Source organism: Heptranchias perlo, chromosome 34 (genome assembly GCF_035084215.1).
Source record: "Heptranchias perlo isolate sHepPer1 chromosome 34, sHepPer1.hap1, whole genome shotgun sequence".
NCBI classification, from domain to species: domain Eukaryota; kingdom Metazoa; phylum Chordata; class Chondrichthyes; order Hexanchiformes; family Hexanchidae; genus Heptranchias; species Heptranchias perlo.
This window is the reverse complement of record NC_090358.1, coordinates 16,269,167-16,283,593: the sequence shown is the minus strand read 5'-3', so window position 1 is coordinate 16,283,593 and position 14,427 is coordinate 16,269,167.

Genomic DNA, 14,427 nt, shown 5'->3' with positions numbered 1-14,427 from the left:
CTGCCCGATCCCCATATCCCTTGATTCCCCTAGAGTCCAAAAATCTATCTACCTCAGCCTTGAACATAATCAACAACTCAGCATTCACAGCCCTCTTGGGTAGAGAATTCTGAAGGTTCACAATCCCGAGTGAAGAAATTTTTCTACATCTTGGACTTAAATGGCCGACCCCTTATCCTGAGACTATGCACCATAGTTCTAGACTCTCCAGCCAGGGGAAACAACCTCTCAGGATCTACCGTGTCAAGCCCCCTCAGGATCTTGTATGTTTCAATGAGATCACCACTCATTCCTCTAAACTCCAGAGAATATAGGCCCATTCTACTCAATCTATCCTCCTAGGACAACCATCTCATCCCAGGAATCAATCTACTGGACCTTCGTTCGACCACCTCGAAGGCAAATATATCTTTCCTTGGGTAAGGAGACTCCAGGTGTTGTCTCGCCAAAGCCCTATATAATTGTAACACTTACTTTTATACTCCAACCCCCTTGCAATAAGGGCCAACATGCCATTTGCCTTCCTAATTACTTGCTGTACCCGCATGCTAACTTTTTGTATTTCTTGTACAAGGACACCCAGATCACTCTGATCACCAACATTTAATAGTTCCTCACTATTTAAAAAATATTCTGTTTTTCTATTCTTCCTACCAAAATGAATAACCTCACATTTCCCCACAATATACTCCATCTGCCACCTTCTTCCCCCTCACTTAACCTGTCTATATCCTTTTGCAGACTCTTTGTTCCTACTCCTTACTTCCACACCTAGCTTTGTATCGTCAGCAAGCTTAGATACATTACACTCAGTCCCTTCATCTAAGTCATTAATATAGATTGTAAATAGCTGAGGCCTAAGCACTGATCCATGCAGCACTCCTCTAGTTATCGCCTGCCAACCTGAAAATGGCCATGAGCCCTTATCTTGCATAACAACCTTTTATGTGGCACCTTATCGAATGCCTTTTGAAAATCCAAATATACTACATCTGCTGGTTCCCCTTTACCCTGCTAGTTACATCCTCAAAAAACTAATAAGTTTGTCAAACATGATTTCCCTTTCATAAAACCATATTGACTCTGCCTAATCATATTATGATTTTCTAAGTGCCCTGTTACCACTTCCTTAAAGATGGATTCCAGTATTTTCCCAACGACTGATGTCAAGCTAACTGGCCTGTAGTTCCCTGTTTTCTCTCTCCCTCCTTTCTTGAATAGCAGGTTCACATTTGCTACCTTCCAATCCGCTGGGACCATTCTAGAATCTAGGGAATTTTGGAAGATCATAACCAATGCATCCACTATCTCTGCAGCCACCTCTTTTAGAACCCGAGGATGTAGGCCATCAGGTCCAGGGGATTTATTGGCTTTTAGTCCGATTAGTTTTTCCAGTACTTTTTCCTCTACTGATATTTATTACTTTAAGTTCCTCACTCTCATTAGCCCCTTGGTTCTCCCTTATTTCTGGTATGCTTTTTATGTCTTCTACTGTGAACACAGATACAAAATATTTGTGTAATGTGTCTGCCATTTCCTTATTCCCTACTATAACTTCTCCTGTCTCGACCTTTAAGGGACCAACGTTTACTTTTGCTAATCTCTTCCTTTTTACAGTCCGTTTTTATATGCTGGTTTACTTTCATATTCTATTTTCTCCCGTTTTATCAATTTTTTGGTAATCCTTTGCTGGTTTCTAAAACTCTCCCAATCCTCAGGTTTATTACTCTTCTTCACAACATCATAGGCATCTTTTAATCTAATACTGTCCTTAACTTCTTTAGTTAGCCACAGATGAATCACTTTTCATGTGGAGTTTTTATTTCTCAATGGAATGTATTTGTTGAGAATATTGAAATATTTCTTTAAATGTTTGCCATTGCTTATCTACCGTCATACCTTTTAATCTAATTTCCCAATTTCCCAACCTACCTTAGCCAACTTCCCCCTCATACCTATGCAATTGGCCTTATTTAAGTTTAAGACGCTAGTTTCGGACTTAAGTACGTCACTTTCAAACTCAATCATATTATGATCACTCTTCCCCAGAGGATCCTTTACTGTGAGATTACTAATTAACCCTGTCTCAAAGTGTGACGTGATACATTTCGGTAGGAAGAACAGGGAGAGGCAATATAAACTAAAGGGTACAATTCTAAAAGGGGTGCAGGAACAGAGAGATCTGGGGGTTGATGGTGGCAAGGCAGGTGAGAAAGCGATTAAGAAAGCATTTGGGATCTTGGGCTTTATAAATAGAGGCATAGAGTACAAAAGCAAGGAGGTTATGATGAGCCTTTATAAAACACTGGTTCGGCCACAACTGGAATATTGTGTCCAGTTCTGGGCACCGCACTTTAGGAAAGATGTGAAGGCCTTAGAGAGGGTGCAGAAGAGATTTACTAGAACGATTCCAGGGATGAGGGACATCAATTATGTGGATAGACTGGAGAGGCTGGGGTTGTTCTCCTTATAGCAGAGAAGGTTGAGAGGAGATTTGATAGAGGTGTTCAAAATCATGAACTGTCTAGACAGAATAGAGAGAAACTGTTCCCATTGGCAGAAGGGTCAAGAACCAGAGGACATAGATTTAAGGTGATTGGCAAAAGAACCAAAGGCGACATGAGCAAAAACTTTTTTACACAGCGAGTGGTTATGATCTGGAATGCAGTGCCTGAGGGGGTGGTGGAGGCAGATTCAATTGTGTCCTTCAAAAGGGAATTGAATAAGTACTTGAAAGGAAAATATTTGTAGGACTATGGGGATAGGGCCGGGGAGTGGGACTAGCTGGATTGCTCTTGCAGAGTCCGGCATGGATTTGATGGGCCAAATGGCCTCCTTCCATGTTGTAACCATTCTATTATTCTAAATAGCCTGTTCCCTGGTTGGTTCCATGACGTATTGTTCTAGGAAACTGTCTCAAATGCATTACATGAACTCATCCTCCAGACTGCCTTTGCCAATTTTATTTGTCCATGAAGATTAAAGTCCCCCACGATTATTGCATTACCTTTGTTACAAGCTCCTATTATTTCTTGATTAATACTATGTCCAACGTTATAGCTACTGTTAGGGGGCCTCTCAACTACCCCCACCAGTGTTTTCTGCCCTTTACTATTTCTTATTTCCACCCATACTGATTACACTTCCTGATCCTCAGAGCCAAGATCTTATGTCATCCTCTATTATCAGGGCAAACCCCCCCGCCTCCTTTTCCATTCTGCCTGTCTTTTCGAAACGCCAAGTACCCTGGAATATTTAGTTCCCAACCTTGGACATCTTGCAACCGCGTCTCAATAATTGCTACTAGATCAAACCCATTTATCTCTATTTGTGCCACTAATTCGTCCATCTTGTTATGAATGCTTCGTGCATTCAGATAAAGAGCCTTTAATTTTAACTTTTTACCATTTTTCCCTGCTTTGACCTTATTCGCTGATGCACTATTACCATTAAACTCTCTGTCCCTTCCTGCCACACTCTGCTTATCTTTACCCAAATCACTACACTGCTCTGTTGCTTTGATTCTTCTCTTTAGATTTCTAAATTTCCCCTCAACTGACCCCTCCCCCCCCCCCTTTTTAGCTTAAAGCCCTATCTACAACCCTAAGTGAAAAACGTTTTCAGTGAATCGGTTTGTAATATTTGTTAATTGAATTTACACACACATTAATTTGACAAGGGACTGTATGTGGGGTGGGTCTTTACCCAGATCTGGTCACATCTGAGCATTCAGTCACACAGTAGTAAGTCTGCACCATCAACCAAGACTTACCAGTACAGTTAATATAAAGATATGTTGCCCAACCATGGAATATGTTTGTTGGCTTCCAGTTGCAGCTGAAACACACAACATTTTAAGATTATTTCACATCTAACCAAGTGTGACGTTCACGTGCTGATGTACTATTTTTAATATATTACTAGTGAACCTCCTGTGGTGCTGCTCATAATATATTGCAGGATGTGCTGTTTTATAATGAGAGAGACATAATACCATGTAAAGTAGAACATACATATGTGTCCCTTTAAGGCTAGAAGGTGGTGTTGCTGTGGATTCTTCAAATGACTGTTCGGATTAGCTACATATCAAGCTGCAGATCAGAACTTTGGCTTTGGCTGACTGGTCAATTAGGTTGGGAGACATTGTGAAACAGGTGTGCTCCAGGAGAAAAGGAGCTGAAACACACACAATTTTACAATTGTTTTGCATCTGTAAGAAAGGACTGATTGGAAGAAGTGGACCAAGTAAATTATCACAATTGGAATAATCAACGATTTAAGAAATATAAGCTTTCCTATATTTATACCTAGCTGAGAACTGTTCTCTTGTTTTTGGGTTGTTTTAACTTCTCCTTGGTCTTCTGCAGCTTTTGAGAAAATGGAAGTCAGGACCAGGCTGAGAGTCAATAAGAAACGGAAGAATAAAGTTGCCTGGGTTAAAATAACTCTCTCGTGCTCTCTTTTTCCCCTCCTATTTCCCACTTCTGTCCTCTTCCCTCCCTCTCTCTCAATCTCAACAACAACTTGCATTTATATAGCACCTTTAACGTAGTAAAACATCCCAAGGCACTTCACAGGAGCGATTTTCAAACAAAATTTGTCACCAAGCCACATAAGGAGATATTAGGACAGGGGACCAAAAGCTTGGTCAAAGAGGTAGGTTTTAAAGAGCGTCTTAAAGGAGGAGAGAGCGGTGGAGAGGTTTACCGAGGGAATTCCAGAGTTTAGGGCCTAGGCAGATGAAGACACGGCCGTCAATGGTGGAATGATAAAAATCGGAGAGCAGCAAGAGGCCAGAATTGGAGGAGCACAGAGATCTTGGAGGGTTGTAGGGCTGGAGGAAGTTACAGAGATAGGGAGGGGCGAGGCCACGGAGGGATTTAAAAACAAGGATGAGAATTTTAAAATCGAGGCGTTCCCAAACCGGTAACCAATGTAGGTCAGCGAGCACAGGGGTGATGGGTGAACGGGACTTGGTGCGAGCTTGGATACGGGCAACAGAGTTTTGGACGAGCTCAAGTTTATTTCCTGCTCTCTTTCGATCTCTCCCTCTGTCTCCCCACGCGCTCTGCCTCCCCCTCGCCCATGTCCACACTCTCTTCCCTTCGCCCACGACAACGCTCTCTCTCCCCTCCCTTATCTCTCTGCCATCCCCTCCCCTCTACTCACTCACATACTCTCTCTGCCTCTGTTTTTTTCTGTATATTTCTCTCACTCAACTTTCATTCTCTGCCTATCTCGCATCCTATGTCTCATGCTTACTCTTCCCATCTTCCCCCATTCTCCTGCTCATCCGCTAGTCACCTCCACATTCGCCACCCTCCCTGTCTTCTCCTGCTCTCTGTCTCTTTCTGTCTTTTCGTGCGCGCGCCTCTCTCTGTTTTGTCTCTCGCTCTTTGTCTATTTCTCTGACCTAAATTTTCCACTTGGGTAATTTGTGCTAACTCAACAAGAAGTTGGCTGACCCTGCTACGGTTTCTGGGATCAGCCTTACTAAATAATAAGAGAACTTCCAGCGGACAAAGATTTTGAAAAATCATTTTAAGCTCTTTGATTCAGTTTCTGTTTTTATTTCGCATTTCATAGTTAGACTTCTTTTTTGTTGCAAACAAAAGGATTTAGTGAAAATCTTTTGTGATCTGATTGGTTTAGTTTGTTCCTTTATTGAGTTTCTTCAGTCTTCATAGTTACAGAGTTGTGATTTTGATTGCCAGAAATTTTTTAAACGTGTAATGCATGAACTTTTGAAGTGGACGTAGTCATGATGTAATAGCAAATCTGACGTGGCACTGATAAGTCAGAGCATGCACTCTTTGATAAGGAAAGAAACATACCAATTAAAACACAATGTATTCTCCTGCTACAAAGGTTAATTGCTATTAAGTAAACACAGTGAATTAATATAGGTATCTATTAATAAGCCTTAGATATCCTCTTATTTTTATTACTGGCGAGTTCCTTTGATTATTGTGTTCTTTGAAGTGTGACATATATATTTGATGTGGAGATGCCGGTGATGGACTGGGGTTGACAATTGTAAACAATTTTACAACACCAAGTTATAGTCCAGCAATTTTATTTTAAATTCACAAGCTTTCGGAGGCTACCTCCTTCCTCCTCCTCACATCGTTCACCTGACGAAGGAGGTAGCCTCCGAAAGCTTGTGAATTTAAAATAAAATTGCTGGACTATAACTTGGTGTTGTAAAATTGTTTACAATATATATTTGAGTGTGACAGACAGGAAGTAAGTGCAAGAAGTTTTTATAATATTGATATTTGTGTATGTTGTTTGTATATAAGTAATATACACAACAAATCAGTTTAGTAACATGAATAAACACTAATAATATAAATGATGTATTTCTCTCTTTCCCTGCCTGTTTAAAAAATTGGAATGTAACTTTAAACACAGTGATTAGAAAAATGTAGCCTTTACAAGGCTATGATTAGAAAAAGGCTGTCACTGTCTCCTAATTACGTTCATGTCTTTGATTTCTCAAAATGTTGCTTAATGTCCTACAGGGAGAACTGAAATTCCTGTGGAGCTGTTCAGTTCACATCACACATGGAAAAGCTAATGAGTCAATTTGAAGAAACCAAGCATACAGAGGCAAAGAAAGAGTTGTCTTTTGTTTATTAGGTCAGTTTTTGCATTTTTATGGTATTTGCTGTTGATTTAATTCAAGGAAAACTTCAAGGCAAAAAATATTTAGAATGTTCTTGAGTTTGTTTCAAAAAAATGATCATGACTGATTATTTTGAGCAGTATCATTTTGCAGTGCCTAATAGTGAAAGATTTCTATGCAAGTGGTTGAGAAATACTAGTGTGGACAAACCCAAAGGAACAAATTTCCAATTGTAACCTGCGACAGCAGGAGGGAAAGGAATAGGTAGAATGGAGTCAAGGGGCCGAGACAACAAAGGTTGAAGAGATGAGTGTTTAACATGCTTTTAAAAACGGAGAGGAAGGAGATAAGATGGAGGGAGTACCAAAGGGGGATTATGCTGAAAGAGTGATTGCCAATGATGGAGCAAAGAGGATATCAAACAACATGTTAGAGGAGCGAAGTCTGAAAGCAAGACCTTAGGGCTGGAGCAGTTCACTGAAATAGGGTGGGTGAGACTGTGGAGGCACTTCAAAGAGAGAATAAGGATCTTGAAATTGATTCATGGGGCACTGGAAGACAGCAGAGAATAGCAAGGACCAGGAGTAAGCAAGGATATAGGCAGCGATATTATGAATGCATTGCAGCTTGTGGACGATGCGTGCTAGAAGATCATTATAGAAGTTGAGCCCTGAGGAGGAATGAATTAGAGTCTTGGTAGCAATGGGAAAGATAAGGCTGTAGGCAGGCAAAGTTGTGTAGGTGGAAGAAGGTAGATGGAGCAGATGTGGGAAAGGAAATTCAGCTCAGGATCAAGCAGCAAATATAGGTTCTGCACCACCAGACTTAGCCTTTAATGGCAGTCAGAAGGTTATTGAAGTAAAGAGAAGAATCATGTAGAAGTTGATGGCAGCCAAAAAGGAAAGCTTCAGTTTTGCCTACATGAAACTGCCTACTCATCTAAAACTCAGTCAGGAAGTCAGTTGGAGAATTGAGCAACAGATTTGGAATCAAGAAGTGATGGAAATGTAAACTGTGCGTCGTCAGCATTGATATGGAATGTGGTCACAGCCACAGAGGATATCATTAGTAACTGACTAGAGCAGTTGCTGTCCTGCGGGCGGGGTGGAAATCAAAAAATACTGGTAGGAGAGGTGAACGTGTAATTATGAAGAAATGACACTTTCCAGGACTTTGAATAGGAGAGGATGATTTGAGTCAAGGTGATAATTAGAGGAGAGGGGTGATTGTTTTGAAGGAGGTAGGGACAATGCCAGTGGATGCACAAGAGAGGTTAATGTCAGTAAACAAAATGCTGAGGAAAATTGGTGGGGAGGAGCTGGGAAGGAATGAGATCAAGGGTAGTATGTATGATGAATCGGAGGTGTCTTTTTAATCATGAAACACTCTACTAATATTTTTTATTGAATTTTTGTGGCTGGCCCTAATTTGTTACTGTTTGTTGAAATCAGACTGCGGGTGTAACCGAAATAGTTCTTGTCTTGTGTTTAATGTCACTTCAAAGTAGAGCCACCTCTAGGCCTGATGAGTGTTAATTGCCAAGTTCACATAAGTAATATCAATACCTATGAGACTGTTCCTCAGTCTGCACGAGAGTTCCTTTGTCTCACAGGTGTAGCCATTGTACCAGGAAATCCTGTCAGGCCGGCTGTTGCCTTTGAACTCTATTTTGATTGACAGCTTTTCTGTTGTGAAGGTATTTCCCTTGACCTTCCTTTGTCCCAATTTAGCCATCATGAGGGTATTTGACTGCGGGTTCTGTACCGAGGTTTCTTTAGTTGGATTTCTGCTTTGTTAGACAGTCGACAAGCTGGGGCTGGAGGGAACACTCCATAAATTTCACATATAAAAGTTGCACAATGAATGCTGGTCTAAGTTGTGTTCTTACAGGGAGCCATGAGGACTTCAAGATGTTTTTATTGGTTTGTAACAATTCTGTGAGATAAGTAAAGTTAATTTGATGAGTTGGGCAGGAGAGATGGGAAAAAAGAAAGCAGCCTTGATTTTTGGACACAAAGTCTGGCAGCAGAGCTTACAAGCACCGAGGTTCTAAGCTGTGGAATTCTCTGCTGCTAAATAACATTTAGAATGTGGAGAGAGAAGGGAGGGAGGCCAAAAGAGACAGTTGATAATGGAGAATAGAAGAGATTTGAGATACTGGGACTATTTCCATTTCAGAAGAAAAAGCTAAGGAGGCATTTAAAATGGTGAAGAGTTTTGATGAGGTGAGTAGGGGAAAAACTTTTTCCTCTTGTTGGGGAATCAGTGATGATGGGCTGTCAATTGAAAATTGTCACTGAGAATGTGAGGAGAGAAGTTAGAATTATTGAGCATGGAATGCTTTTGCCACAGGGAGTGGTTGAGACAGAGACCATTTTATCTTAGAATCATAGAAGTTTACAACATGGGAACAGGCCCTTCGGCCCAACATGTCCATGTCGCCCAGTTTATACCACTAAGCTAGTCCCAATTGCCTGCACTTGGCCCATATCCCTCTATACCCATCTTACCCATGTAACTGTCCAAATTCAGGGAAAAGTGGATAAACATTTGAAGCAGAGGAAGATACGGGGCTGGGATTTCTCTAGCAAAGACCCATCACAGACATAATTCCACCGTCTGTGCTGTAAACATCTATGGCTCTATATGCCTTTTCCTTCTTGCATTTTATAGTGAGGCTTGAGGTCTCTCAGTTCATTTTTCTCCATTATTAGTATCAAATGCACATTTTCCCTGCTGTTTCATCTCAATCTACTTCATAGGTTTGTAGGCAAGTCGTAGTTTTAAAATTTGCATGTGATGCAGAAAGACCATTATGAGTCATCAACAGAAAACTCTGGAAGCACTTAGCATCTGTGGAGAGAACAGAGGAATTTATGTTTTGGGTGCGGACCCATTTGAAATGTTAATTGCTATGTTCCCTCCACAGATTCTGGCTGATCCGAGTGTTTCCAGCATTATCTGTTTCAGATTTCAAGTATCTGGAATTTTTTGCTTTTTGAGCTGATTGAGTGGTGCCTCCTGTATCTTTCTAGTGATTACTTATTAAAATTCTGAAAAAAATTGCAGGAATGTCCAAGAAAAAACTGCTTGAAATATTTGAAGATACAGAAAATTGGTGACTTAATGACAATGACTTGCATTTATATAACACCTTTAGTACGATAAATGCCAGGCACTTAACAAAGGAGAAAAAATTGGTGCTGAGCATTACCAGTAGAGTTAGAATCATAGAAGTTTACAACATGGAAACAGGCCCTTCGGCCCAACATGTCCATGTCGCCCAGTTTATACCACTAAGCTAGTCCCAATTGCCTGTTAAGGGAGATGATCACAGGCATAGTCAAAGAGATGGGTTCTGAGGAGGCATTTGAAAGTGGGGAGAGGGGTTTAGGGAGAGAATTCCAGAATCTAAAACCTCGGTGCTTGTAAGCTCTGCTGCCAAAAATAGACTGGAGGGAAGGGAGGCTGTACAAGAGGCTAGAGCCAGCAGAGTGGAGGGTGCAAGCTGGCACATAGAGCTGGAGGACATTGCAAACCTAGGGAGGGGTGAGGCAATGGATGGATTTGTAAACCGAGAAGGATTTTGAATATAACATGTTGGTAGATATAGAGGGCTGATATGCGAGTGGGAGTTGATACAGGATATGATAAAGGGTGTGGAGTGTTGGAAGAGTTGGAGTTTATGTAAGGTGGAGCTTGGGAGTCAGGCAAGGAGAGTATTTGAGAAATTGAATCTGAGCGAGCAGCCTGGAAGAGGGATGTAATCAGGGACTTAGGGGAAGAGGGTTTTGGTGGGCGCCAAACTGGATGACTTCAGTCTTGACAATACAGTTAGCCTTGGCCCACAACCTTCTGGCTCAGCACTCTCACCTCTGAGTCAGAAGGTTGTGGGTTTGAGCTCCACCCCAGAGTCCTGAGCGCATAATCTGGGCTAACACTTCAGCGCAGTACTGAGGCAGGTGCCTTCTTTTGGATGAGATGTTGAACCACCTTCAGGTGGATGTAAACGATCCCATGGCACTATTCAAAGAATATTGTCCTGGCCAATATTTATCCCTCAACCAACATCACTAAAACATATCTGGTCATTTATTGCATAGCTGTTTGTGGAATCTTGTGCGCAAATTGGCTACTGCATTTTCTTACATTAGAGCAATGACTACACTTCAAAAGTAATTAATTGGTTGTAAGCACTTTGGAACATCCTGAAGTTGTGAAAGGTGTTATGTAAATCTAAGTTATTTGTTTCTATTAAATTGGAGCTACTTGATGTCAGGCAGTGGATGGTTATGGCAGAAAGGTAGAGCTGAGTGTTGTCAGCAAACAGATGGAAGCTGACTGCATACCTGAAAATAATACTTAACATTGGCAAATGTAATTATACAGTGAAGGGTATATTATTAAAGTGCAGCAGAAAAAAAGGACATTAAAGGAACCAAACATTGAAAGTATCATTATATTGCTGGGCAGTAATTGTCAAAGCCAGATGCAATAATGGAGCTATAAATACATGCACAGAGTATAATTCTAATACTTATTCTGTAAATCACTAGAGATTTACTACAGCTGAGATAGGATACTCTTAATTCAAATTATCTGATAATTTAATTTTTAAGCACTAAATTTCTACTTTACATTCACATTGCTTAATTTGAATTACTAGATAATTCAACTTTGAATTTTCAGGAGTAAACTATTGTATTCAGTTTTTGTCACTGTACTTTCAAAATGATATATGGAAACTGGAAAGTTTTAAAAAAGGGCAATAAGCACTGTGCCATACAAATGAGCTACATGAGGAAGGTAGCAGAACTTGCTACAGAAAATAAAACTAAGGATGTGCGTGATCCAATTTTTAAAAATCATCAAGGAAATTGGTAGATGATTGTGGAGGTGCTTTTTGTGGAAACAGAGAGGAGTTAAAGGACATGATTATAAGTTCAGGAAATTCAACAAAAAATATGAATCAAATAACCTATTTCTGTTGTGGAAAAGAAAGAAGAGTCGTTTCAGAATTGGCTAATTGTTCAATTTCAAACACAAGGGGGTGCTGCAGATTTGCAGGTATTGTAGCAGAAATGCTGTGCAAACTTACATGACTTCAGAAAGATTTTTTTTTCTTTTAAGTGTATATAATAACTTTGCTTTAACATATTTCAAGTTCACAGACTTTAAAGTAACCAGACTTCTGGTTTAGAATCCAAAGGTCATGCAATGTAGCTGCTGAGCCACCCTCAAAGTGAGTATTTTAGGCTTGAAGGCTCCATTGTCTGAGAATAGAAAAATCTCAAAGCTCCAGGCACCATTTTCAATCAAAGTTGCATCTGTCAAGGGAAGGAACATCAGGAAAATCGGAAATGGACCAGGACACTGTTTTGAAGCTCGGAAGAACAACGCTTTGGGACATCCTGTTACAATCTTAATTAACAGTACATAATTGAAATGACATTCTAATTGATTATTCTTGGATTTGTACAACATATATAAAGCTGTATTTAATTATCTGTGCAATGTAATAAAAGGCTGGTAATTCTCCATCCTCATGAGCCTCCTGACTGGATAACACTTATGTTGTGACAGCTTGCTGATCAGATAGTTGGTAGAACAATTCCACATCTTTATACAGTATCTAATTCATGTTAAAAGACTGTAGAATGGATAGAGTAGCTTCTGTGGCTTTCACATATATTGAATGTATCAGAGCTATATTGATGCCACAACACACTACAGGTCCAGTGAAATAAATGCTAAAATCTACAAGTACTGTGTAGTTGAGCTCGTACGGCAATATTGTATAGGTGCAACTTTTCTGCGTCAAGCTTTTGGTACTGGTTTTGCTTGAACAATTTGATTTTTTAAAAAGCAATTGTTAGTACTTCCTCCTTGGCTAGTGTCAATGGCTGAACCAGACTGTTGCAACCTTGACGTCCTATCTGACCCTGAGCAGAGCTTCCGACCTCATATCCGTTCCATCACCAAGGCCGGCCACTTCCACCTCTGTAATATCGCTCGTCTTCGCTCCTGCCTCAGCTCATCTGCTGCTGAAACCCTCATCCATGTCTTTGTTACCTCCAGACTCGATTATTTCAATGCTCTCCTGGCTGGCCTCCCACCTACCACCCCCAATAAACTTGAGCTCATCCAAAACTCTGCTACCCGTATCCTAGCCCCGTTCACCCATCACCACTGTGCTTGCTGACCTACATTGGCTCCTGGTCCGGAAGTGCCTCGGTTTTAAAATTCGCATTCTTGTGTTCAAATCCCTCCATGGCCTTGTCCTCCCCTATCTCTGTAACCTTCTCCAGCCCTACAACCCTCTGAGATCTCTGCGTTCCTCCAACTCTGGCCTCTTGCACATCCCCGATTTCCATTAGTCCACCATTGACGGTCTTGCCTTTAGCTGCCTAGACCCTAAGCTTTGGAATTCCCTCCTTAAACTTCACAGCCTCTACCTCTCTCTCCTCCTTTAAGTCGCTCCTTAAAACATACCTCTTTGACAAAGTTTTTAGTCATCTAAAAGCTTTTAGTCATCAGAGCTTTTAATATCTCTTTATGTGGCACCGTGTCAATTTTTTTCTGATAATGACCCTTGTGATGTTTTACTACGTTAAAGGCACTATATGAATGCAAGTTGTTGTTACTTCTGGTGTGGTGTAACCTTCAAAGTGTAGCAATCTATGAACTTTATTGAACATGTGGCCTGTTAATATAATATACAGTAAAGCACGCGGCATCCAAAGTACAAAGCGCGGCACCTGAAACAAATTCATCTAATTATGGAACAGAATTTACATATACATAAAATACATATTTACATATAACTCCTGCTAACATTAGGCGCCTGCCCTACCAAAACCGATGCTACAGGGAAATAAAATGTGAGTTAGCCACTTTAAACTAAAATTCAACATACAATAATTTTGTTCTCCCCCTCCATTATCATTTCGCTAAACAACAACAGCTCTACCCTTGTCAGCAGGTTTAATGATGATGTCAGGATTGGACCGGGGAATGCTGCAAGTTCAGAAGGAGATAGATTTGAGTGAGGGGAGTGGAGGAACTGATACAGCCAATGCAACACCGGCAATTCTCATTGAAAAGATCAATGAAAAGAGAGGGTCAAAAGCCAGAGGGAGGGGTGCAGGTGGAACGGGAATTCTGAAGGTAGGAGAAAGGGAAGAGGGAAGCCTCCTGGCCAAAAAGTGGACATGGAGCCAAAAGAAGAGCTCAGCATCACGTCGAGCTTGAAATTTATTGAGTAGGGACATAAAGGGATGAAGTTGAGGCCTTTGTTGAGGACAGATTGTTCGGTTCAGAGAGGGGAAGGTCAGAAGAGATGGTAAAAATATGACAAGAAGTGAGATTGGACTTTTATTGATACTGGGTGAAAACTGGATGGCATTCAGACAAAACTGTAAAGATAAATTTGAAGACTTTTTTTAAGTTCATATTTTTGTTTTCCTTACTATAGGGCTATGATATGGATGAGGACGATCTTTATGTTCATCCATCCAGTCCCTACTCTTCCTCTCCCTCTCCTTTCAGAATACACATCTTTTTCTTAAATGATTCCAACTTTTTTACCTCCACTATCCTTTCTGGAACTCCATTCTGGAACTTCCTGACATCAGCCCTAAATTTGCCTTTCACTAGTTTTATCTACTGCCTGATTGTCCTACAGTCACAATTTAAATTTATCATGTTTCAGACGCCATTCACTATCTTAGATATCTCTATGAGTTCCCTTCTCAGTGGCCTTCCTTCGAGGCTGAAAAGCCCAATTTTCTCTCAGTTTG